Below are 27,566 nucleotides of genomic sequence, written 5' to 3'. Positions count from 1 at the left end.
ATAACGACAACATCGCGATGAAGCACTTGCCCCTGATGCTGGATGGTTCTGCCCGGGCTTGGCTGAATCAACTAGCTCCTTCAAGCATATACTGCTGGGCAGACTTGGCCCGAGTGTTCATCAAGACCTTCAAGGGCACCTGCAAGCGCCCTGCTGGTCTCACCGAGTTGCAACATTGTATCCAAAAGCCGAGTGAGTCTTTGCACGATTTCATCCAGTGCTGGACCACCCTCCACCACACGGTGGAAAATGTCACCGAACACCAAGTAGTCTGCGCTTTCAAAGCAGGCGTTATGTATCGGGAGCTGTACTTGAAGTTCGGTCGGACGGGAGACATGTCCATGAGCAAGATGATGGATATAGCAACCCGCTATGCCAACGGGGAAGAAGAAGACCGCCTCCGCAGCGGCAAAGGCAAAGCAGTCGACGGAGATGCCAACTCCAACCGAAAGCAGAAGCAGAAGGTTGAGCGCAGGCCACCGGTAGAAGCAGCCGCTTTGGCGGCAGGAAAGTTCAAGGGAAAGGCCAAGGGTCAATTCCCTCCCAAGAAATCCAAAAAACAGTCGGCACCAGATGTCCTTGATCTGCCGTGTGCAATCCACACGAAGACGGATGAAGAAGGCAACATTATAGTGCCGAAGCATACCACTCGACAGTGCAGGCTATTGATCCAAAAATTCAGAGAGGATCAGTCGAGTGAGAAAGACCCCGAGAAGGAAGACGAAGAGAAGGAAGACACTTTCCCAGAAGTCCAGGCCACTCTGATGATCTTCGCTGACATCGAAAGCAAGAGTCGACTGAAGGTGGTCAACCGAGAGATCAACATGGCAGCTCCTTCCACCCCAACATATCTCAAGTGGTTACAGACTGCCATCACTTTTGATCAGTCGGATCACCCACCCCATGTACCCACCCTGGGACGTCAGGCTCTCGTTGTCGATCCGGTGGTTGAAGGCATTCGGCTCCGCAAGGTGCTGATGCACGGAGGGAGCGGTTTGAACATCATGTACGCCGACATTCTCAAAGGGATGGGCATTCCAATGTCCAAACTCAGCGAGAGCAATATGCAGTTCCACGGAGTGATCCCTGGGAAGAAGGCTAAGTCACTCGGCCAGATCGTGTTGGACGTCGTCTTCGGCTCCGACAAGAACTTCCGCAAGGAGAAGCTCACGTTTGAGGTGGTGGACTTCGAGAGTGCCTATCACGCCATCCTGGGTCGTCTAGCTTATGTGCGTTTCATGGCCAGACCATGTTACGTATATTTGAAGATGAAGATGCCAGGACCAAAGGGAGTCATCACCATCACCGGCAATCGGCATAGGGCAGAAGAGTGTTTGCAGCAGGCCTCCAAGATCATCGACCAGCAGGTCACAATGGTGGAGCATGACGAGTACCGTAAGACAGCACACCCTGCCGAACTGATGAGCTCAAAGAAGGCAGCTTCTGAGTCCGCATTCCAGTCGACAGGGGAAATCAAGAAAGTGAGCATCCACCCTATGGATCCCAACGCTGCCCCGACCTACATTTGAACAACTCTCGATCCTAAATAGGAAGTCGAGCTCATCCAGTTCCTCTGTGAGAACTGGGACATCTTTGCATGGAGGCCCGCTAACATGCCCGATGTACCTAGGGAACTGGCTGAGCACCGACTGAGAGTCGACCCCAAGGCCTGACCCATCAAGGAACATCTGCGTCGGTCGGCCATACAGAAAAGAAAAGCAATCGGCGAGGAAGTGGCTAAGCTCCTGGAGGCCAAGTTCATTCGCGAGGTTTACCACTCCGAGTGGCTCGCGAATGTCGTCATGATGCCCAAGAAGGACAAGTCACTCCAAATGTGCATCGACTTCAAGCATATCAATCGGGTCTGCCCGAAAGATTACTTCGTGCTCCCCCGCATCGACCAGATTGTCAGCTCGACTACGGGATGCGAGACGCTGTCTTTTTAGATGCTTATTCTGGTTACCATCAGATCCGTCTGCTGGCCCAGATGAAATAAAAACGGCCTTCATCACCCTGTTTGGGTGCTTCTGCTACATCACTATGCCCTTTGGTCTGAAAATGCAGGAGCTACTTTCATGCGAATGATTCAGAAATGCCTCCTCGATCAAATCAGTCACAACATAGAGGCATACATGGACGATATCGTTGTCAAGTCACGCAAAGGTTCCGACCTACTGACTGACTTGGCAGAAATATTTGCCAACCTGCGAAGGTATGATATCAAGCTAAACCCAGCCAAGTGTACATTCGGCATCCCCAGTGGCAAGTTACTCTGTTTCCCCGTTTCCGAACGAGGAATCGACGTTAACCCCGAAAAAATTGGGGCAATCGTCCGAATTAAAAGCCCCGTGCGGGTACACGATGTTCAGAAGCTTACCGGATGCTCAGCAACATTAAGCAGGTTCATATCTTGACTCTAAGAGAAAGCACTACCCCTATACCGACTGATGAAAAAGTCGGACACCTTCGAGTGGACTCCTGAAGCAGAGGCTGCATTCGTCGAGTTAAAAACACTGCTATCCACCCAGCCGGTTCTTGCTGCTTCGTACAGCAAAGAGCCCCTCCTCTTATACATTGCGGCTACAAATCAAGTCGTCAGCACAGTCCTCACAGTCGAGCAAGAGGAGGAAGGCAAAGCTTACAAGATTCAACACCCAATATATTATGTTTCTGAGGTATTGACCCCTTCCAAGCAGAGATATCCCCACTATCAGAAGCTTCCCTATGGGATTTACATGACTGCAAAGAAGGTGGCTCATTATTTTCAAGATCACTCGGTGTCTGTTATCAGCGATGCCCCATTGTGAGAAATCCTTCACAATCGGGATGCATCGGGACGAGTGGTGAAATGGGCAATGGAGTGGTTATAATGCGACGTTAAGTTGAAGCCAAGAAAGCCATAGAATCTCAAGTTCTTGCTGATTTCATGGCCGAATGGGTACAAAAACAACAACCAGCCCCGACCCACTCGGCACACTGGACCATGTTCTTCGATTGCTCAAAGATGCTGAATGGTTCCGGTGCAGGCATAGTTCTCATATACCCGAAGGGCGATAAGCTCAGCTACGTACATCAGATTCATTTTGATTGCTCTAACAATGAGGCTAAGTATGAAGCTCTCCTCTACGGGTTACGTATGGCCATCTCATTCGGCGTCCGACGCTTGATGGTATACGACGATTCGGATCTGGTGGTCAATCAAGTGATGAAAGAGTGGGATGTGAGGAACCCCGCTATGACAGGGTACTGCAACACATTGAGAAAGCTTGAGAAAAGGTTGGAAGGTTTGGAACTCCATCACGTTTCTCGATTGAAAAATCAAGCCGCTAACGAGTTGGCTAAAATTGGGTCCACTCAGAAACCTGTGCGCAACGATGTATATTTGGAACACCTACGCACCCCCTCAGCACAGGAAGACCCTTTCACTGAAGAGCCCCCTCAACCTGCAAGTGCTTCAAATCCGACTAAAGTTGAAATCCCAGCAGTTGTCGATCTGATCATGGAGATTCTGGTGGTCATGCCCGAGTGGACCGTACCCTACATCGCATACATCCTGAGGCGAGAGCTACTAGAGGACGAAGATGAAGCCCGACAGATTGTCCGCAGATCGAAGGCCTTCACGGTGATGGGTGATCAGCTTTATAGGGAAAGTGTGACTCGCGTAGCTCAGTGGTGCATCTGCCTAGAGGAAGGCCGACTGATTTTGGAGGAAATCCACTCGGGGACCTGTGGTCATCGTGCGTCCTCTAGGACCATTGTTGCCAAAGCATACCGAGACGGATTCTTCTGGCCGCGAGTGAATGAAATGGCCAAGGAAATTGTTGATCATTATGAAGGCTGTCAGTACTATTCCAACAAATCGCACAAGCCAGCGTCTGCTCTGAAGACAATTCCCCTCATATGGCCGTTTGCTGTCTGGGGCCTGTACATGGTTGGACCCTTCCGAGCAGGACATGGTGGATTCATTCATTTGTTGGTTGTAGTCGGCAAATTCACCAAATGGATAGAGGCCAAGCCAATCAAAAAGCTAGATGCTCTCACTGCAATCAAGTTCATGCGGGAAATCACCTTCAGATATGGAGTCTCGCACAACATCATCACAGACAATAGGTTGACTTCGACTCGGATGGATTCAAGAGTTTTTGCTCCAACCAAGGAACCCGAGTGGATTTCGCATATGTTTCTCATCCTCAAACCAACGGCCAGGCTGAATGGGCAAATGGACTCATCCTTCAAGGGCTAAAGCCTCGTCTCATGCGGGAAATTGGATATGCTCCAGGCGCTTGGGTTACCGAGTTACCTTCTATCCTTTGGGGCCTGAGGACAACCCTGAACCGGTCGATTGGAAGGACTCCGTTCTTTCTCATGTATGGAGTTGAAGCTGTCCTTCCGAGTGACCTGCTCCACAATTCTCCCTGAGTCGAACTCTTCTCCGAAGTTGAAGCCGAACAAGCCCGACAAGACGGAGTCGATCTTTTGGAGGAGGAGCGCGTGATGGGGTTGATTCGGTCGACGATCTACCAGTAGGACCTACGGCGATTCCACTCAAGACACGTCAGGAGCCGGACGTTCCAGGTAGGCGATTTGGTGCTCTGAGTATAGCAGCAGAGGCCGCACAAGCTAGCTCTCTCTTGGGAAGGACCCTTCGTCGTCTCCAACGTACTGAACAATGGAGCCCACCGATTCTACAATCTCGGGAAAAGGATCGACGAGCCACGCGCATGGAACAGAGATTTACTTAAGCGTTTGTATGCCTGATGAGCGACTGATTTGATGTAGCAAACAAAGTTCTCCGAAGCAATATATTTGTCAGAGTTATGATTTACGCAATATGCTTGTTGACTCCGATCTAAACAACTTACTCCGAGTGACAAGCTACCCTCTCACTCGGGGGCTTAGCCGCGAACCAGATTCGCCTAAGTTAAAAACTTCTCTGAGTGCCGAGCTACCCTCTCACTCGGGGACTTAGCCGCTAACCCACTTAGCCTAAGTAACAACTTACTCCGAGTGAAGAGCTACCCTCTCACTCGGAGGCTTAGCCGTGAACCAGATTCGCCTAAGTTAAAAAAAATTCCGAGTGAAGAGCTACCCTCTCACTCGGGGGGCTTAGCCGCGAACCAGATTCGCCTAAGTTCAAAAACTACTCTGAGTGAAGAGCTATATTCTCACTCGCGGGCTTAGCCGCGAACCAGATTCGCCTAAGTTGAAAAACTTCTTCGAGTGACAAGCTACCCTCTCGCTCGAGGGCTTAGCCGCGAACCAGATTCGCCTAAGTGACAAACTCCAGCCCAACTATGAACCAGACTTTGCCTAGTTAACCCCAACCCAACTACAAATCAGGTTTCGCTTAGGTGGGAGACTTTGCATATCCTGGAGCATTCCCAAAAAGAAAAATCCAGTCAAAACGGATAAAATCAAATCCAGTCGAAAAGGATAAACTCAAATTCAGTCGAAAAGGGTACTTAACGATACATAGCGCATATCAAGGTTATCCGCGCAGAGCAAAAGTACTCGGGTTCAACACCTGAACAAAGTTTAAAGTGTTTACAAGTCGACTCGGCATATCGAGGCTAATCAAAGTTTTTCAGATGAATTTCTGTCTTCCTCACGGCTCACCTGGGCTAGCTGGTTCAATGAAGGTGTCGAGGTCGATGCCGTCAGTGATGCGCGTTGCAGTGTCGATGAAGGTTTCCATGAAGTCTTCAAAATGAAGCTTCGTCGTGTTTGCAACCTGCAGCATCTTCAACTTCTCCTCTCGAGCCTCCTTGCAGTGAACCCTGGCGAGTGATACAGCCACATCAGCTCCTCACCGAGCTGCCGACTTCTTCCATGCCTGAACTCGCTGAGGGATTGATACGTCCAAAATGCATCACTATTTTGTTTCATAATTTGTCTCTATTCATTGATATATTTCACAATGTGATGCTGTACTTACAGTGTTTTGGCCTATTTTACACAGTTTACAACTTTTTGATGCCAAAACAGCAGACACAGGATTCAACGGAGAAAATAGCACGAAGAGTTACCATATCTGGACATCTCCAACTGCGCTGAAATTTTTATGGAAGAAGTTTCCGATCAGATCATGAAAGCTAGCCGAAGGAGGGCCGGAGGGGGGCCACAGGCCACCCACGCGATCTGCTGGCGCAGGCCACCCCTAGGCCACGCCAGGTGGCCGCCTGGGTGGTGGGTCCCGCCTCCGGCGCTCTCCTTTGGCCTATGTAACCCTCCTGACCTAAAAGTTATCGAGGGGCGGAGAGTTTTTGTGATTGCGCCACCACTCCGCGGCAGAAACCTACAGAGAAGAAAAGACCTTTCCAGCGGGCATATTCCACCGGGGAGAATCCCTCCCAGAAGGGGAGATCGTCATCATCGTCATCACCATCGTCACAGGCGTCATCGAGATCATCATCACCATCATCACCATCACCAGCACCATCTCCATCTTCACCTATCTCAGTTTACCATTGCAATCAGAGTTGTACCTTGCACTATTCATCCCCTCTACTCTACCGGTGTTGATTACTCTTTTGTGTTGAATGCTATTGAATTTTGTTGGAGAATTATTATTATGACCATATTGTTTATCATATTCACATCACCTCTAGTCATGATATCTTTTATGTCTTGTGAGTAGTTCCTTTAGTTCTTGAGGACATGGGAAAAGTCTAGATGTTAGTAGTCATATGATGTTGAAGTAATATGTGTTGATTGATATTTAAGTTATGGTGTTATTCTTATAGTGGTGTTATGTGAACGTTGACTACATAACACTTCGCCTTTTTAAGGACCTAGGGGAATGCATCGTGTATAAAGAATGCTTATGGTGGGTTGCTGGAGTGACAGAAACCTGAACCCCAGTTCACATACTTTTGCATGAGGGAGTATTGGATCCTAAAGCTTATTGCCATGGTTAGGATTTGCCTGAATTTCTCTCTTGTATTTGCAGATGCTTGCAAGAGGGATTAATCATAAGAGTGTACTTGTCTTAGCCTAGACAGTGCACTCGTTAAGGTCCACCCACATAACACTTATCAATACAAAACATGTTACTATACGGAATATGGCGAAAGCACTTGACTATCCTCCCGTGTGTCCTCAGGAACGCCTTAGTATTTATAAGTTCATTCCACCGGCTTATCCTTTGTGTTCAAAAGGATTGGGCCACTTGCTGCACCTCAGCACCATTTATTTTTATTGCATTTTTTTCCTCCTGCTTATACCAGAAAACCCATAAAAAGTTACCTTTCAGTACTTGCAGTTATTACTTGCTCAATATCACTTGTCAGTACCTGCTGCTCCTCGTTGGGTTCGACACTCTTACTTATCGAAAAGGCTACGATATATCCCCTACACTTGTGGGTCATCAAGAACATTTTTTGGCGTTGTTGCCGGGGAGCAAAGCGCTATTGGTAAGTGAAATTTGTAAAGAAACATTTACGCTTTGCGTGCTGTTTTTATTTTGTTGCTTTCAATTTTGTCCCTATGGACAACTCTGCTCTTGGTTCGTTGTTTGTGGGGAATCGCCCCACTGCTATTGTGGTGGAAAAACCTCCACCACCTACGTAAATTGCGCCCTTTAAAATACCAACTGGTATTATAGATTGTGTCTTGGCTAACCGATATGCAGGAGATAGACATCCAGGCGAACACTTGCTATACCTTTCACAACTATGCTCCTTATTTAAGCTTGCAGGTATATCGATGGATTTTGTTATGAGAAAGTTATTCTCTCTATCATTAAAAGATAAGGCATTGAATTGGTATATGCTTCTTGATAACTCTCATTTGCCAAATTGGCAAGAGCTTATGCCTCTCTTCTATACAAAGTTTTACACTCTTCATGAAATACATCTAGACAGGAATTATATTTATAACTTTTGGTCTCGTGACGGAGAAAGCATCGTACAATCTTGGGTGAGATTGAAGTCCCTAATGCTCAAATGTCCCAATCATGAGCTCCCCGAGGAAATTATTCTTACAAATTCTTATGCAAGGCTTTCCCATCAAGATAAAGAGATTCTGGATGCCTCCTCTAGTGGGGTATTCTCAAACAAAAGCACTGAAGCTAGGTGGTATCTTATTGAAAGGATCCAAAAGAACACTGAAGATTGGGAGATTGATAAAGGTATTGAACCCGTTATAAATTATGAGCGTGATTACATTGAGAGCTATGTGAAAACTGATCACTTCAATACCTTTTGTGCTAAGATTGGTCTTGATTCCCAGTTTCTAGTTAATTTTTGCAAATACTTTGCCTCCCATATTGATTCCTCTAAGAAAGAAGAGGATCAGCAACATAAACATTTTAAGGAATTATATGTTGATATTAATGTTGTTGACCCTATCTTGACTGCAGTTTTGTATGAAAAGCCTCCTTTTCCCATTAGGATAAAGGAGCATTCTTTTGTAACAGGCATACTGAATAAAAGTGAAAGAACGACTCATGAGCATGAGGATTTGATTAAGGTCAATCCTCAAGTTGCATTAGTCAAAGATCTTGTTACTAGTAATATTGAGGATTCCGATATAAATTTTTGTGTTGTTTCCACTAACCTTGTTACAGCCAAGAATAAAGGCCCAATTTCAGGTACCCCGGTTGTATCTGTCAAAATAGGAGATCATAATTATTATGGGCTATGTGATTTAGGATCCATTGCCAGTGCTATACCTTTTTCACTTTATCAAGAGATCATGAATGAAATTCTACCATGTGAAATTGAAGAAGTTGATGTTACCATTTATCTTGCAAATAAAGAAACTATTTCTCCTATTGGAATTGTGAGCAATGTTGAAGTCTTATGTGGAAAGGTAAAATATCCTACCAACTTTCTAGTACTTGGTTCAGTACAAGATAGTTTTTATCCTATTATATTTGGTAGACCTTTTCTCAAAACTTGTGGAGCTATTATAGATTGCAGGAAAGGGAAAGCATCTATTGAATTCGATGGTGAGCAATATGAATTTAACTTTTCTAAATTCTCGAAGCAAACTCATGGTACTGATTTGCCTAGTAATGCTAAAATTATTGAAGAGATTGCTTCTATTGCTATTCCTCCTAACGACCCTTTGCAACAATTTATGGAGAACCACGAGAATGATATGCATATGCAGGAAAGAAATGAGCTAGACGACATATTCTTGAGACAACCTGCAATCCTGAAGCACAACCTTCCGGTTGAGCCTTTGGGGATTTTATCAAAACCAAAAGAAGACCCGGTGTTTGATCTTAAACCTCTTCCTGATACACTCAAGTATGCTTATTTAGATGAAATGAAAGTATATCCTATTATTATCAATGCTAACCTTTCAGGATATGAAGATGAGCGATTATTGGAAGTCCTTCATAAACACCGAGGCGCTATTGGCTATACCCTTGATGATCTTAAAGGGATTAGTCCATCTATTTGTCAGCAAACTATTAATCTTGAACCTGATGCTAAACCGGTTATTGATCATCAACGACGGTTAAACCCGAAGATGAAATATGTTGTGAAGACAAAAATCCTAAAACTCCTAGCCGCAGGTATTATCTACCCTATAGCTGATAGTAAGTGGGTAAGTCTGGTACACTCTGTTCCAAAGAAAGGAGGTACGACTGTAGTTCCTAATGATAACAATGAACTAATACCTCAAAGGACTATTATTGGATATAGAATGTGTATTGATTATAGGAAGCTAAACAAAGCAACCAGGAAGGATCACTACCCGTTGCCGTTCATCGACCAAATGCTTGAAAGTTATCCAAAAACACTCACTTTTGCTATCTAGATGGATATTCTGGCTTATCTCAAATTCATGTTAACATTGCCGATCAAGAGAAGACCACTTTTACTTGTCCCTTTGGTACTTATGCTTATAGACGCATGACTTTTGGTTTATGCAATGCTCCTGGTACTTTTCAAAGGTGTACGTCTGCTATTTTCATGGTTTTTGTGAGGAAATTGTGGAGGTTTCATGGATGACTTCTCCGTCTATGGAACCTATTTTGACCATTGTCTCCACAATTTTAATAAAGTTTTGCACAGATGTGAGGAGACGAACTTGGTACTTAACAGGGAGAAGTGCCACTTCATGGTCAATGAAGGAATTGTCCTTGGCCACAACATTTCTGAAAGGGGTATCAGGTGGACAGAGCAAAGGTTGAAGCCATGGAAAGGATGCCCTATCCAAAGGACATCAAAGGTATTCATAGTTTTCTCGATCATGCTGGTTTCTATAGAAGATTTATCAAAGACTTTTCTAAGACTACCCTCACTAATCTTCTCCAGAAGGACATTCCTTTTGTATTTGATGAATATTGTAAGGAATCCCTTGAAGTTCTTAAGAAGGCTTTGATAACCGCTCCTATAGTCCAACCACCTGACTGGAATTTGCCTTTTGAAATCATGTGTGATGCTAGTGATTTTGCTATTGGAGCTGTGTTAGGATAAAGGGTTGATAAGAAATTAATTGTTATACATTATGCTAGCAAAACCCTTGATAGTGCTCAAAGGAATTATGCTACTACTGAGAAAGAGTTTTTAGCAGTAGTGTTTGCTTGTGATAAATTTAGACCTTACATTGTTGATTCCAAAGTCACCATTCATACTGACCATGCTGCTATTAAGTATCTTATGCACAAGAAGGATGCCAAACCAAGGCTTATTAGATGGGTCCTTCTTTTGCAAGAATTTGACTTGCAGATTGTTGATAGGAAGGGAGCAGACAACCAGGTAGCCGACAACCTTTCCAGGATGGAGGATATACCACATGATCCTATTCCGGTCAATGATAGCTTTCCTGATGAACAACTAGCTATTTTGAGGGTACAATCTAACTCCGATCCATGGTTTGCAGATTATGCTAACTTTATTGTTGCGAAGTTTTTTCCTCCAGGTTTAACCTTCCAGCAAAGGAAGAAATTCTTTCACGACTTGAGGTATTACTTTTGGGATGACCCACAACTTTTTAGAGAAGGTGCGGATGGGATTTTGAGGAGATGCATACCGGAGCATGAGCAGAAGGATATCTTGAGACAATGTCCCGACAGTCCTTATGGAGGACATCATGTCGGTGAGAGGACCGCACACAAGGTTCTCCAATCGGGTTTTTATTGGCCTACTCTTTTTAAACACGCTAGAAATTATGTTTTATCTTGTGATAAGTGTGAGAGAGTTGGTAATATTAGTAGGAGAAATGAGATGCATATGAATTATTCTCTAGTCGTTGAGCCTTTTGATTGCTGGGGTTTTGATTTTATGGGTCCTTTTCCTCCTTCACACAAATACACTCACATCTTAGTAGCCGTTCATTATGTGACCAAGTGGGTTGAAGCAATCCCCACTGAAAGTGATGATCACAAGACATCTTTGAAAATGCTCAAAGATGTTATCTTCCCTAGGTTTGGTGTACCTAGGTACCTCATGACCGACGAGGGATCAAATTTTACACATGGAGCTTTTAGAAAGGCTATAGCCAAATATGATGTTGACCATAGAATTGCTTCACCCTACCACCCTCAAACAAGTGGGCAAGTTGAGCTGACTAATAGAGAGATCAAGTTGATCTTGCAAAAGACAGTGAACAATTCTAGAAAGGACTGGTCCACAAAGTTAGGAGATGCCTTGTGGGCATACAGAACTGCTTACAAAAATCCCATGGGGATGCCTCCGTGTAAGATGGTCTATGGAAAGGCATGCCATCTACCTTTAGAGTTAGAGCACAAAGATTTCTGGGCTGTTAGAGAGCTTAATGTTGATCCAAAGCTTGCTGGTGAAAAGCGTCTCATGAATGTGACTTCTCTAGATGAGTGGAGGAGTGAAGCTTACGAGAGCGCAAAAATGTTCAAAGAAAAGGTAAAGAAATGGCATGACAAGAAAATTTTGAAACGTGAATTTAATGTCGTGATAAAGTTTTGTTGTATAGATCTCCTTTCAGGTTTTCTCTAGGTAAATTGCTTTCCAAGTGAGAAGGACCGTACCATATCGAGGAGGTCTACCGCTCTGGTGCAATCAAGATTAATAATTTTGAAGGCACCAAACCACATGTTATGAATGGTCATAGTCTCAAGCATTACCTGGCAGGAGACCCTATCAATGTAGATGTGGACGTGATACAAATAACCACTCCCGAAAAACATATTGCAACATTATGTCAGACACGAGCAGAAGCAGAACAAGAATAGGTATGTAATACGGTAAGGACACTTCGCGAAAATCAATAAAAAGTTCCGTATAATGTGTTTTTACAAAGATAGGAAAATTCCAAGCTAAAGTGGAGCCGGATTGGGGCCACAGGCCACCCAGGCGACCTGGTGGCGCGCCCTACCCCCTGGCCGCGCGGGGAGGCCGCCTAGGCATCCGAGAGTCCGCCTCCGACCATAGTTTGGCTTGTTACCTTCCTTTCAATGCAGAAATTTTTCCTATATATTTTTCCGGATCGTCCCGGCTTTGTATATTGCGATTCCGTGCATTTTCTTTTTGATCTGTTTGTGCGAGGAGAACTTTCAGCAAACCTATGTGCCATTGGTTCTCCAAGTTCCCCCAAGGACAAGTTCCTCGTCAACGTCATCAACCCTCACCTCGCAGAGGTAAAGAGACACCCTCAAACACTTTGGGTGGAGGATTGTATCCTCCACAAAGAATATTTGAAGGGACCTGTCAAGGAGGGAAGCACCACGGCTAGGCTGGAAGACGTGGAGCAAGAAGTCTTCAAGTACAAGTTGATGATGGAGCGTGGTGTCTCGGCCAACTACGACATCATCGCCGAGATGAAGCAACTTCACGAGGAGGAGATGAAGGAAGTGCGGTCAAGCATGACCGCACTGGAAGCCAAAGTGTTCGAACTTCAAGGACACATCTATGACCTTCAAAACCAGAACCGTGAGTATGAATTAAAGTTTTTGCGCTTAGGCTTAGCTACCGAAAGCAGGATGCTGGAGACCCAAGAATCCTGTGTGGAGGGAGGACCTCTGCCATGGAAGCGTTTTGCCAAGGATTACGTGAGGAACAAGAACAAGAACTATGAGTGAAATCTTCATGGGTAATGGCATTCCCTTGGCTTATTCCAAGCTTGAAGGAGTGCCCGGTATCTTTATCTTTATCTTTTGTCTTTTGCGGTCAAGTTTAGTGTCATATCATGTGTAGGGAAGTTATCTTACGAAATAGGTGTTTGCATTGAGGTCTATCACTCCTTTTTGGAGAGTCTTGTATCCGTGAGTGTGCAGTGTCTATGATGGAATATTAATGAGAAGTCTATTGGTTTCTTTGTTGCACTTGGTATTCTCTTCATGCAATCGAACTTATATGCTAATTCTTATGGGATGATTGATCTTGTATATCAGGTATAGCTTTGAAAACTTTATTCAATCTTGGCAAACATAGCATTGGTCATAACAACATGCATGAGTTTTTCTAGTAGCGACATAGCCAAAACCTTTATGTTCTTATGCTTGAAGTGTTATGCTGACAAGGAAGACAACTTGTTGTTTTATGCCAATTCTTTATGTTAAACTTTATATTTTTTGCATCTAAGTCAGCATTATTTGTCTGCTTCCAAAAACTCTTGCTAGCCAACCCTTGTACTAAGCGGGAATACTTCTTGTGCATCCATACCCTGAAACCTCAACCTTCCCAAGAGTCCACCATACCTTCCTACACATGGTATTTCACCGCCACACCTAAAGTATAAAACTCATGTGCTATCTTTAAACCTTCAAAATATTACTGTTGTTTTGTGCCTCTGTTTTAGCTCATGAGGAAGTAGTAGATAATTCATGATCTTCTCATACTGGACAAGTTTTACCCTCGGCTTGCATGTCTAATCTGCAAACCCCTAATACGAGAAGGGACTGGCATGAGTGCGCCCGACTCATAAAAGATAATAGCAACAAACAAAACCTCCTTCACACTTTGTTCATGAGAAATCAGAAAACTTTGGTAGTGATAAACAAAGGAGACTGAGGGGATGTGCTCGTCCCCACCTTGGGAGCCATTCCTCGAAACTTGTCCAGCATGAGAAGTATTGGGCTGTCTGCTAGCATTCGTTGACAAATTAAGCACCTCCCAAAAGCTTGTTTTACAATATTTTTGATTTCAAAAAATTCTAAAAGCTCTAGCACATGAGTTTTCCCTACTTCCCTCTGCGAAGGGCCAATCTTTTACTTTTATGTTGAGTCAGTAAACCTACTCTTTTCTATCCTATGAAGAGCAGACACCTTATGTTGATAAAGATGCATACATGTATATTGTTTCATTGAGACTTGCCATATCACAACCTTGTTGACTTTATCAGTAAAGATAAGTAAGTTGTCTGCTAAGCTTAGCTAAAGCAAACATTTTCCTTTCTGTTAGCATTTTCACTTCTTGACTAATAACATGCTCTTTCAAAAATCTTGAATCAATCTCATCAAAATATAAGAGGAAGACCAAAAGTTAAAAGTTACTAGTTGTTCTTTGACTAAGGACATGTTTTCCATGGTTTAATGAGTTTCCTTAGCCCTACTTTTTATTGTAATTGATATTACTCTTTCATTTGAACCATATGAGTTTAGATTACTATTGAGGATGGTTGAGTCTAGTAGAGAAATTATGATGCTTCTTGTCCGTATTCTTATTTATCAACACTTCACTCTCTAAACTTGTGGGCAGGTTCACCGAGCTTAGTATTCGCTTGGGGACAAGCGAGGTCTAAGGTTGGGGGAGTTGATACTAGTTGAAGAACGTAGTAAATTCAAAATTTTCCTACGCCATACAATGATATATCTATGGAGAGACCAGCAACGAGCAAGAGGGAAGAGCATCTTCATACCTTTGAGGATCGCTAAGCGAAAGCGTTGCTAGAACGCGGTTGATGGAGTCGTACTCGCAGAGATTCAGATCGCGGTGTGATTCCGATCTACGTGCCGAATCACGGCACCTCCGCGTTCAACACACGTGCAACCCGGTGACGTCTCCAACACCTTGAACCAGCAAGGAGGAATGAGAGGTTGAGGGAGAGAGATCCGGCAACATGACGGCGTGGTGGCGGTGGAGCTACGTGGAACTTCGACAGGGCTTCGCCAAGCACCGTGGAGGACGAGGAAGGACAGAGGTAGGGCTGTGCCGAGAGAGAGAGAAACCGTGTCTCAAACAGCCCCAAAACCCTCACTATATATATGAGGAGAGGGAGAAGGGTGCCCACGCTAAGGGGTGCGGCAGCCCTAGATGGGGCAGGGGCGGCGGCCAGGGCAGGGAGAGGAGGGGCGGCGCCCTCAGATGGGCCTTGGGCCCCTTCGGCGCCAGGGTTTGCCCCCCTTCCCTCTCTTGCTGCCCTTGGGCCTAGGTGGGAGGCGCACCAGCCCACTCTGGGCTGGTTCCCTTCCACCTTTTGGCACATGTAAGCCTTGGGGCTGGTGGCCCCTCACGGTGGACCCCCGGAACCGTTCCGGTGGTCCCGATACGCTACCGGTGACGCCCGAAACATTTCCGGTGTCAAAAACCTTTCATCCTATACATCAATCTTTACCTTCGGACCATTCTGGAGCTCCTCATGACGTCCGGGATCTCATCCGGGACTCCGAACAACCTTCTGTAACCATGTACACTAATTCCCTATAACCCTAGCGTCATCGAACCTTAAGTGTGTAGACCCTACAGGTTCGGGAAGCAAGCAGACATGACCGAGACACCTCTCCGGCCAATAACCAACAGCGGGGTCTGGATAACCATGTTGGCTTCCACATGTTCCACGATGATCTCATCGGATGAACCATGATGTCAAGGATTCAATCAATCGCGTATAAAATTCCCTTTGTCTACCGGTATATAACTTGCCCGAGATTCGATCGTCGGTATCACCATACCTTGTTCAATCTTGTTACCGACAAGTCTCTTTACTCGTTCCATAGCACATCATCCCACGACTAACTCCTTTAGTCACACTGAGCTCATTACGATGATGTTCTACCGAGTGGGCCCTAAGATACCTCGCCGTCACACAGAGTGACAAATCCCGGTCTCGATTCGTACCAACTCAACACACACTTTCAGAGATACCCGTAGTGCACCTTTATAGTCACCCAGTTACGTTGTGATGTTTGATACACCCAAAGCATTCGTTTGGCATCCGGGAGTTGCACAATCTCACGGTCTAAGGAAATGATACTTGACATTAGAAAAGCATTAGCACATGAAAAACACGATCTAGTGCTATGCTTACGATTGGGTCTTGTCCATGACATCATTCTCCCAATGATGTGATCCCGTTATCAACGACATCCAATGTCCATGATCAGGACACCATGATCATCTGTTGATCAACGAGCTAGCCAACTAGAGGTTTACTAGGGACACACTGTGATCTATATATATTCACACATGTATTACTGCTTCCGATAAATACAGTTATAGCATGAACAAGGAAATATAATAATAACCACTTTATTATTGCCTCTAGGGCGTATTTCCAACAGTCTCCCACTTGCACTAGAGTCAATAATCTAGTTACATTGTGATGAATCGAACACCCATAGCATTCTGGTGTTGATCATGTTTTGCTCGTGGAAGAGGTTTAGTCAACGGGTCTGCAATATTCAGATCCGTGTGTACTTTACAAATACCTATTTCTCCTTTCTAGACGTAGTCCTGGATGGAGTTGTAGCGGCGTTTGATGTGCTTGGTCTTCCTGTGAAATCTTGGCTCCTTGGCTATGGCAATAGCTCCAATGTTGTTATAGAAGAGTGTCATCGGGCCTGATGTACTTGGAATTACTCCAAGGTCGTTGATGAACTCCTTCATCCAGATCCCTTCTTGAGCTACTTCTAAAGCAGCTATGTACTTGGCTTCACATGTAGATGCTGCCACGACATCTTGCTTGCAGCTGCACCAGCTGACTGCCCCACCATTCAAAACATACATGTATCCGGTTTGTGACTTGGAGTCATCTGGATCTGTGTTGAAGCTAGCATCGGCGTAACCCTTTACGACGAGCTCTTTGTCACCTCCATAAACGAGAAACATCTCCTTAGTCCTTTTCAGGTACTTAAGGACATTCTTGACCGCTGTCTAGTGTTCCATACCGGGATCACTTTGGTACCTCCCTACCAAACTTATGGCAAGGTTCACATTAGGTCTGGTACACAACATGGCTTACATAAGAGAGCCTACGGCTGAAGCGTAGGGGATGGTACTCATCTTCTCTCTATCTTCTGACATGGTCGGGCATTGAGTCTTACTCAATCTCACACCTTGCAAAACAGGCAAGAACCCCTTCTTTGACTTTTCCATATTGAAATTCTTCAATATCTTGTCAAGGTATGTACTCTGTGAAAGACCTATGAGGCGTCTCAATCTATCTCTATAGATCTTGATGCGTAATATGTATGCAGCTTCTCCAAGGTCCTTCATTGAAAAACTCTTGTTCAAGTAGGCCTTTATGCTCTCCAATAACTCGATATTATTTCCCATCAACAATATGTCATCCACATATAGTACGAGAAACGCTACAGATCTCCCACTCACTTTCTTGAAAATACAAGCTTCTCCATAAACCTGTATGAACCCAAACGCTTTAATCACCTCATTGAAGCGAATGTTCCAACTCCGAGATGCTTGCACCAGCCCATAGATGGAGCGCTGGAGCTTGCATACTTTGTTAGCACTCTTAGGATCGACAAAACCTTCTGGTTGCATCATATACAACTCTTCCTTAAGGTAGCCATTAAGGAACGCTTATTTGACGTCCATTTGCCAAATCTCATAGTCATGAAATGCGGCAATTGCGAACATGATTCAGACTGACTTTAGCTTTGCTTCGGGAGAGAAAGTCTCATCGTAGTCAATTCCTTGAATTTGTCGAAAACCCTTTGCGACAAGTCGAGCCTTATAGACGGTCACATTACCGTCCGCATCAATCTTCTTCTTAAAGATCCATTTATTTTCTATGGCTCGCCGATCATCGGGCAAATCCACCAAAGTCCACACTTTGTTCTCATACATGGATCTTATCTCCTATTTCATGGCCTCAAGCCATTTGTTGGAATCTGGGCCCGCCATTGCTTCTTCATAGTTCGAAGGTTCACCGTTGTCTAACAACATGATCTCCATCACAGGGTTGCCGTACCACTCTGGTGCGGAACGTACCCTTGTGGAACTTTGAGGTTCAATAGCAACTTGATCCAAAGTTTCATGATCAGCATCATCAACTTCCTCTTCAGTTGGTGTAGGTGCCATGGGAACATTTTCCTGTGCTGTGCTACTCTTCGGTTCGAGAGGAGGTACAATTACCTCATCAAGTTCTACTTTCCTCCCACTTACTTCTTTCGAGAGAAACTCTTTCTCTAGAAAGGATCCGTTCTTGGCAACAAAGATTTTTCCTTCAGATCTAAGGTAGAAGGTATACCCAATAGTTTCCTTAGGGTATCCTATGAAGACGCATTTCTCCGCTTTGGGTTCGAGCTTATCTGGTTAAAGTTTTTTCACATAAGCATCGCACCCCCAAACTTTCAGAAACGACAGCTTATGTTTCTTGCCAAACCATAATTCATATGGTGTCATCTCAACGGATTTAGACGGTGCCCTATTTAAATTGAATGCTACGGTTTCCAATGCGTATCCCCAAAATGACAACGGTAAGTCGGTAAGAGACATCATAGATCGCACCATATCTAATAAAGTGCGATTATGACGTTCAGACACTCCGTTATGTTGCGGTGTGCCAAGCGGCATAAGTTGTGAAACAATTCCACATTTTCTTAGGTGTGTGCCAAACTCGTGACTCAAATATTCTCCTCCATGATCAAATCATAGACACTTTATTTTTCTGTCACGTTGATTCTCAACCTCACTCTGAAATTTTTTGAACTTTTCAAATGTTTCAGACTTGTGCTTCATCAAGTAGATATATCCATATCTACTCAAATCATGAGTGAGAGTGAGAACATAACGATAGTCACCACGAGCTTCAACATTCATTGGACCGCATACATCGGTATGTATTATTTCCAATTAGTCGGTTGCTCGCTCCATTATTCCAGAGAACAGAGTCTTGGTCATCTTGCCCATGAGGCACGGTTCACATGTGTCAAATGATTCAAAATCAAGAGACTCCAAAAGTCCATCAGTATGGAGTTTCTTCATGCACTTGACACCGATATGACCAAGGCGGAAATGCCACAAGTATGTGGGACTATCATTGTCAACCTTACATCTTTTGGTACTCACACTATGAATATGTGTAATATCACGATCTAGATTCATCAAGAATAAACCATTGACCAACGGGGCATGACCATAGAACATATCACTCATGTAAATAGAACAACCATTATTCTCTGACTTAAATGAGTAGCCATCTCGCATTAAGCAAGATCCCGATACAATGTTCATGCTCAAAGCTGGTACTAAATAAGAATTATTAAGGTTTAAAACTAATCCCGAAGGTAGATGTTGAGGTAGCGTGCCGACGGCGATTACATTGACCTTGGAACCATTCCCGACGCGCATCATCACCTCGTCCTTAGCCAGCCTTCGTTTATTCCACAATTCCTGCTTTGAGTTGCAAATGTGAGCAACAACACCGGTATCAAATACCCAGGAGCTACTACGAGCGCTGGTAAGGTACACATCAATAACATGTATATCATATATACCTTTGACGTTGCCGGCCTTCTTGTCTGCTAAGTATTTGGGGCAGTTCTGCTTCGAGTGACCGGTTCCCTTGCAATAGTAGCACTCATTCTCAGGCTTCCATTCTTTTTCTTCTTCCAGGGCTTACCGGGCGCGGCAACAGCTTTGCCGTCTTTCTTGAAGTTCTTTTTACCCTTGCCTTTCTTGAAACTGGTGGTCTTGTTGACCATCAACACTTGATGCTCTTTCTTGATTTCTACCATTGCAGATTTCAGCATCGAGTACAACTCGGGAATGGTTTTCTCCATCCCTTGCATGTTGTAGTTCATCACAAAGCTTTTATAGCTAGTGGAAGCGACTGGAGGATTTTGTCAATGATGGCATCATCCGGAAGTTTGACTCCAAGCTATGTCAGACGACCGTGCAACCCAGACATTCTGAGTCTATGCTCACTGACATAATTGTTCTCCTCCATCTTACAACTAAAGAACTTGTCGGAGACTTCATATCTCTCGACCCGGGCATGGCGTTGAAAAACTAGTTTCAGCTCCTGGAACATCTCATATGCTCCGTGTTGCTCAAAACGCCTTTGGAGCCCCGGTTCTAAACTGTATCGCATGCTGCACTGAACCAGAGAGTAGTCATCACTCCGCGACTGCCAGGCGTTCTGAACGTCCTGGGCTGCCGAGGCAGCGGGAGGATCACCTAGCGCCGCATCAAGGACATAAGCCATCTTGGACGCAGTAAGGATGAGCTTGAAGTTACGGACCCAGTCCGCATAGTTGCTGCCATCATCTTTCAGCTTTGTTCTCTCTAGGAATGCGTTGAAATTCAGGTTGACAGTTGCGTGGGCCATTGGATCTACAATATTTGTAAAAACAACTTTTAGACTAAGTTCATGATGATTAAGTTCATCTAATCAAATTATGTAATGAACTCCCACATAAATTGACATCCCTCTAGTCATCTAAGTGTTACATGATCCATGTCGACTAGCCCGTATCCGATCATCACGTGAGACGGACTAGTCGTCGATGGTGAGCATCTCCATGCTGATCGTATCAACCATATGACTCATGTTCGACCTTTCGGTCTCTCGTACTCGAGGCCATGTCTGTACATGCTAGGCTCGTCGAGTCAACCTAAGTGTTCTGTGTGTGTAAATCTGGCTTACACCCGTTGTATGCGAACGTTATAACCTATCACACCCGATCATCACGTGGTGCTTCGAGACAACGATCCTTCGCAACGGTGCACACTTAGGGGAATACCTTTCTCGAAATTTTATGAGGGATCATCTTATTATGCTACCGTCGTTCTAAGCAATAATATCAAAAACATGATAAACATCACATGCAATCATATAATGACATGATATGGCCATTATCATCTTTGCTCCTTCGATCTCCATCTTCGGGGCATCACATGATCATCATCTCACCGGCGTGACACCATAATCTCCATCATTGTGTCTTCGTGAAGTTGTCACGCCAACTATTACTTCTAGTACTATAGCTAACCATTAGCAATGAAGTAAAGTAATAAACACATGGCATTGCATCTCATAGAATAAATTAAGACAACTCCTATGGCTCCTGCCGGTTGTCATACTCATCGACATGCAAGTCGTGAATCCTATTACAAGAACATGATCAATCTCATACATCACACATGTAACATCACATTCTTTGGCCATATCACATCACATAGCAAACCCTGCAAAAACAAGTTAGACGTCCTCTAATTGTTGTTGCAAGTTCTACGTGGCTGATTTGGGTTTCTAGCAAGAACGCCTTCTTACCTACGAGACAACGACAACGTGGATATGCCAAAGCTATTTACCCTTCATAAGGACCCTTTTCATGAAATCCAATACGACTAGAGTGGGAAAGACAAACACCCGCTAGCCACCTTATGCACCACGTGCATGTCAGGCGGTGGAACCAGTCTCACGAAGCGTACGTGTAAAGTTGGTACGGGACGCTTCATCCCACAATACCGCCGAAAAAGGATAAGACTAGTAGTGGTAAGCAATTGACAAAATCAGCGCCCACAACCTTTGTGTTCTACTCGCGCATAGAATCTATGCATAGAAAACCTGGCTCTGATACCACTGTTGAAGAACGTAGTAAATTCAAAATTTTCCTACGCCATACAATGATCTATCTATGGAGAGACCAACAACGAGCAAGAGGGAAGAGCATCTTCATACCTTTGAAGATCGCTAAGCGGAAGTGTTGCTAGAACGCGGTTGATGGAGTCGTACTCGCAGCGATTCAGATCGCGGTGTGATTTCGATCTACGTACCGAATCACGGCACCTCCATGTTCAACACACGTGCAGCCCGATGACGTCTCCAACACCTTAAACAAGCAAGGAGGAAGGAGAGGTTGAGGGAGAGAGCTCCAGTAGCATGACGACGTGGTGGCGGTGGAGCTACGTGGAACTCTGACAGGGCTTCCCCAAGCACCGCGGAGGACGAGGAAGGAGAGAGGTAGGGATGCACCGAGAGAGAGAAACTGTGTCTCAAACAGCCCCAAAACCCTCACTATATATATGAGGAGAGGGAGGAGGGTGCCTACCCGAAGGGGTGTGATGACCCACAAGCGTATGGGATCGCAACAGTTTTCAAGGGTAGAGTATTCAACCCAAATTAGTTGGTTCACACAAGGGAAGCGAAAGAATATTCTCAAGTATTAGCAGCTGAATGTGTCAGATTCAACCACACCTGAAAGATTAGTGTCTGCAAGCAAAGTATCAGTAGCAAAGTAGTATGATAGCAACGCTGCCAGAAATGATCTGTTGACGGCAGACTATTCCTAACTGTTGTATCAATGGCGCCAGTAAAGAGCACGTGGACGGGGAACTATTATTCCCAGGCAATGGCTCCAGAAAAGTCTTGCAACAAGTAACAGCGGAGTAGCAAGGAATAGCAGTAGCAGCAGCAATAAAGTAACAGCAGTAGCAGCAGCAGCAAAGTAACAGCAGTAGCAGGAAAGTGGCCCAATCCCTTTTGTAGCAAGGGACAAGCCTAGACAAAGTAACATAGCGAGGACCAGTAGTAAAAGACTCGTAGGCAGTGGATCGGTGATGGATGAGTATGATGGATGTGATTCATCATGTAACAGCTATAACACGGAGAGATATGTAACTAGCTCCCGTTCGTCAATCTAATGTAGGCATGTATTTCGTATGTAGTCATACGTTCTTAGGGAAAAGAACTTGCATGACATCTATTGTCCATCCCTCCCGTGGTAGCGGGGTCCTAATGGAAACTACGGGATATTAAGGTTCTCCTTTTAATAAAGAACCGGACCAACGCATTAACACGCGGTGAATACATGAACTCCTCATACTATGGTGATCTCTGGGAGTGGTTCCGGCTATTGTCACTCCGGGGTTGCCGGGTCATAACACATAGTAGGTGACTACAACTTGCAAGATAGGATCTAAAACACACATATATTGGCGACAACATAATAGGTTCAGATCTGAAATCATGGCACTCGGGCCCTAGTGACAAGCATTAAGCATAGCCAAGTAGTAGCAACATCAATCTAGAACATAGTGGATACTAGGGATCAATCCCCGTCAAAAACTAACTCGATTACATGATAGATCTCATCCAACTCATCACCGTCCAGCAAGCCTACGATGAGATTACTCACTAACGATGAAGAGCATCATGGAATTGTCGATGGAGAAAGGTTGATGATGACGATGGCTATGATTTCCCCTCTCCGGAGCCCGAAACGGACTCCAGATGTGCCCTCCAGATGAAGAACAGGATGTGGCGGCGCCTTCATATCGCAAAACGTGATGAAACCATCCCTCAGATTTTTTTCCGGGCGAGACGGAAGATATAGAGCTGAGTTTGAGGGCGGTGGTGCCACGTGGGCCCCACAAGCCCTCACGGCGCGGCCTAGGTGGTGGCCGCGGCCCACGGGCTTGTGGCCCACTCGCACACCCCCTCCGGTGGATCGTTGCGCAGGTATTTTTCTTTTATTCCAGAAAAAATCTCCGTAAATTTTCAGGACATTCCGAGAACTTTTATTTCTGCACAAAAACAACACCATGGCAATTCTGCTAAAAACAGCGTCAGTCCGGGTTAGTTCCATTCAAATCATGCAAGTTAGAGTCCAAAACAAGGGCAAAAGAGTTCGGAAAAGTAGATACGATGGAGACGTATCAACTCCCCCAAGCTTAAAGCCTTGCTTGTCCTCAAGCAATTCAGTTGACAAACTGAAATAGAAAAAAGAAAAACTTTGATGAACTCTGTTTGATCTTGTCGCTGCAATTATGTCTAACTCATAACCAGAATTTTAGCAAGATCACAAGCAAACCACATAAGCAAATGACATCTAGGTCTCACGGTAAACTCATATCAATGGCATAATCAACTAGCGAGCAAATAATAATAAGTCTCAAACGTCAACACTTCAATCAAAACAACATGAAGCAGTACGAATAGATGGTATCTCGCTAGCTCTTTCTGAGACCGCAAAACATAAATGCAGAGCACCTTCAAAGACCAAGGGCTGACTAAACATTGTAATTCATGGCAATGAAGATCCAGTCACAGTCATACTCAACACAGCTAAAAGCAAAGCATAAAAATGACAGAGGTGCTCTCTAATTGGTGCTTTTGTAAGAGGAGGATGACTCAACAGGAACATAAATAGACAGGCCCTTCGCAAAGGGAAGCATTGATTTGCAGAGGTGCCAGAGCTCAAGATTTTAAAACAGAGATAATAATTTTGGGTGGCATGCTTTCATTGTCAACGCAATGACTAAGAGTTCTCAACATCTTCCACGCTACACATGCTATAGGCGGTTCCCAAACAGAAAAGTAAAGTTTTGACTCCCCCACCACCAATCAACCACACTCCACGGCTAACCGAATCCTCGGGTACCGTCCATACCAACATCAATACTAGGGGAGTTTTGTTTGCAATTATCTTGTCGATTTGAGCATGGAACTGGGAATTCCAATTACCGGCCCCTTTCTCGTGAATGATAGTGAATAAACGCATATCGAGGATAACACGCCTAGCATGGAAGATACCAATAGTCCCCTGTCACCACATGAGCGGTTCGGGCATGCAAAACAGATTATTTCTTGAAGATTTAGAGAGTGGCACATGCAAATTTACTTGGAACGATAGGTAGATACCGCACATAGGTAGGTATGGTGGACTCATATGGAACAACTTGGGTTTATGGAAGTGGATGCACAAGCAGTATTCCCGCTTAGTACAAGTGAAGTCTAGCAAAAGACTGGGAAGCGACCAACTAGAGAGCGACAACAGTCATCAAAATGCATTGAGATTAACTAACATTGAGTGCAAGCATGAGTAGGACATAAATGACCATGAACATGAACATCATAGAGGTTATGTTGATTTTGTTTCAACTACATGCGTGAACATGCGCCAAGTCAAGCCACTTGAATCATTCAGAGGAGGATACCATCCTATCATGCTACATCATAGTCATCTCAACATTCATGTGGGCATCCAAGACAAACCATTATAAGCTCCTAGCTAAGTAAGCATGGCATAAGAAACTATGATCTCTAAGTTGTCATTGCAAACATGTTTCTCTCACAATAAAGCTGAATCAGGCATGATGAGTCAGTCATATTTACAAAAACAAAATAGATCGAGTTCATACCAGCTTTTCCAGGCTCAGTCACTTCATCATATATTGTCATTATTGCCTTTCACTTGCACGACCGAACGATGTGAACAATAATAAGAGTGCTCGTGCATTGGACTAAAGCTGGAATCTGCAGGCAAACACAAAGGAGAAGACAAAGTAATATGGCTCTTTGAAAGCTAAACAGGTATGCATGCAAGAGCCACTAAACATTGTAACCAATATCTTCTACCGTGACCCAAAGAAAAAGAAAACTATCTACACGGGAAAGCTCCCAACAAGCAAAAGAAGAAAAATAAATTCTTTTTGGTTTTTCTCAAACTAGACAGACACACGAAAAGAAAACGAGAAAAAGAAAGTAAACTAGCATGGATGATACAGTGGCAAAGTGTGAACACCGGCTAACAAAGTGAAAGCATAAGCAAGAATGTAAAGTCAGTGAGAACACGTACTCCCCCAAGCTTAGGCTTTTGGCCTAACTTGGTCTACTCCCAAGGAGGGAAATAACCAGCTCCGGGGTACTCCGGAGTGGACTGAGGATGCCATTGCTGTGTGAGCTCCTCTGGCTCCCACTGATAAACTGGCGTCTGGTACTCGACTGGCGGCTCGGGCACGGGCACCTGTGGTTGGACTAGGCCTCAATATGCGTAGATGTCCGAGGGCATAATAGTGTACCTGCCTGCATGAAGATTGAACAAAGAAGGAGCAGGCAAAGTAATAATCTCACGAGTACCCTGACTAAATACCAGGTTATAAATCATCCTTCTATTTATATCTCTATCAAGAAAGTCATGGCAAACTATGCTATCGTAATCTAGATATCTCTCAGGAAGAAGAACTTCTTCTTCCTCGTCCAGTCTAATAGGTATCTCAAAGTGTCTGGCAAGACGAGTAGCATAGATACCTCCATAGGCAACACCTTTAGAACGGTTCAGGTTCAACCGTTGAGCTACTATAGCGCCCAAGCTATAAGTTTTATCGTTATAAACGGCTTCACGCAAGACCGCAAGATCTGGGGAACTAAGTGACCCGGCTTTCCCACGGCCAATCAAACATTTTCCCACAAATAATGAGAAGTACCGAAGCACGGGAAAATGAATGCTAGCAGCTCTAGCGCAAGACACTCCTCTCTCCTCTCCTACAACAATTGTATCGATGAAAGCTTCCAAGTCCCGTGGACGAGGTTCACGAATATCCCCAACGTAAGGTAATTTGCAAACATTGCAAAAATCCTGGAGTGACATGCGCTGGGGGATATCATAAAGTTTGAACTCAACCATAGGAGGATTCTTCCTCGGATAGAAGTTAAAGCTTTGTACGAAGATATTAGTGAGGAGGAGGTATTGCGGACTCTTATCTTCAACGAAGGCGGTAAGGCCTGCGTTCTCCACCAAGTGATAAAAGTCCTCATAAATACTAAGAACACGTCGCTTGGACACTCGCACGCTCGAACTTCTGCGACTCGAGGAACCAAATACTTGGGCTTCTTATCACTCCCATCATCCTTGGGGTCACGGCTTGGAGATCCTCTTAAGAACCTCCTCATCTTTCCTTTCCCTATCTCTGAAAATTTATGAAATTTTTAGTGACTCTAAGGAAAAGTGAATAAGGCTCAACAAAACTCGTAGCAACTACTCCAACAAGTGACTAGAGGCCATATTACGCATCAAAACTACTTGGGACTAGCTAGAATTAGCATGCAAAGCTCAAGAACATGGTCACCAAGGCAGCAAAAATACGCGGAGTATAAGGCACTAGAGCAAAAACTAATTGGACCAATGGAGGAGTCACTTACCAAGGAGTAATTTCCCTAGAACAGTTCGGAGAACGTTGAATTGAGCAAAGAGATTGAAAACCCGAGGAAGAGGAGCAAGAACACGGGTTTGAGCTGTGAAATGATTTTTTCTGGATGTAGGAGAACCAGATGAGAGTAAGAATGAGTGGAGGAGGTGCTTGTGGGCCCCACAAGCCTGGGTGGCGCGGCCAGGGGGGTACCCCCGCCCCTAGTGCTTGTGGCCCACTGGTGTGGCCCCCAGACAAGCTCTTTGTCCCAGTACTTTTTAAAAATTCCAGAAAAAATCATACTTGATTTTCACAGCGTTCGGAGAACTTTTATTTTTGGGGTACTTTTCTACCGAACGCTAAAACAGAAAACAGGGAAAACGAAACTAAATCTATAATTTTTCTTCTAAGCAACCTAAAGGTGAAAGCTTGGAACAGAGGTTTGTGACTCCTCGATTCATCCATCTCATGGTCATCGAAAGAAAATCCGCCAATGAGGTTGATCAAGTCTACTCGACAAACCTTTCTCGAATCGCAAAA

The sequence above is a fragment of the Hordeum vulgare genome, chromosome 3H, assembly GCF_904849725.1.
Source record: "Hordeum vulgare subsp. vulgare chromosome 3H, MorexV3_pseudomolecules_assembly, whole genome shotgun sequence".
NCBI lineage: Eukaryota > Viridiplantae > Streptophyta > Magnoliopsida > Poales > Poaceae > Hordeum > Hordeum vulgare.
Note: the sequence above shows the minus strand (reverse complement) of the source record.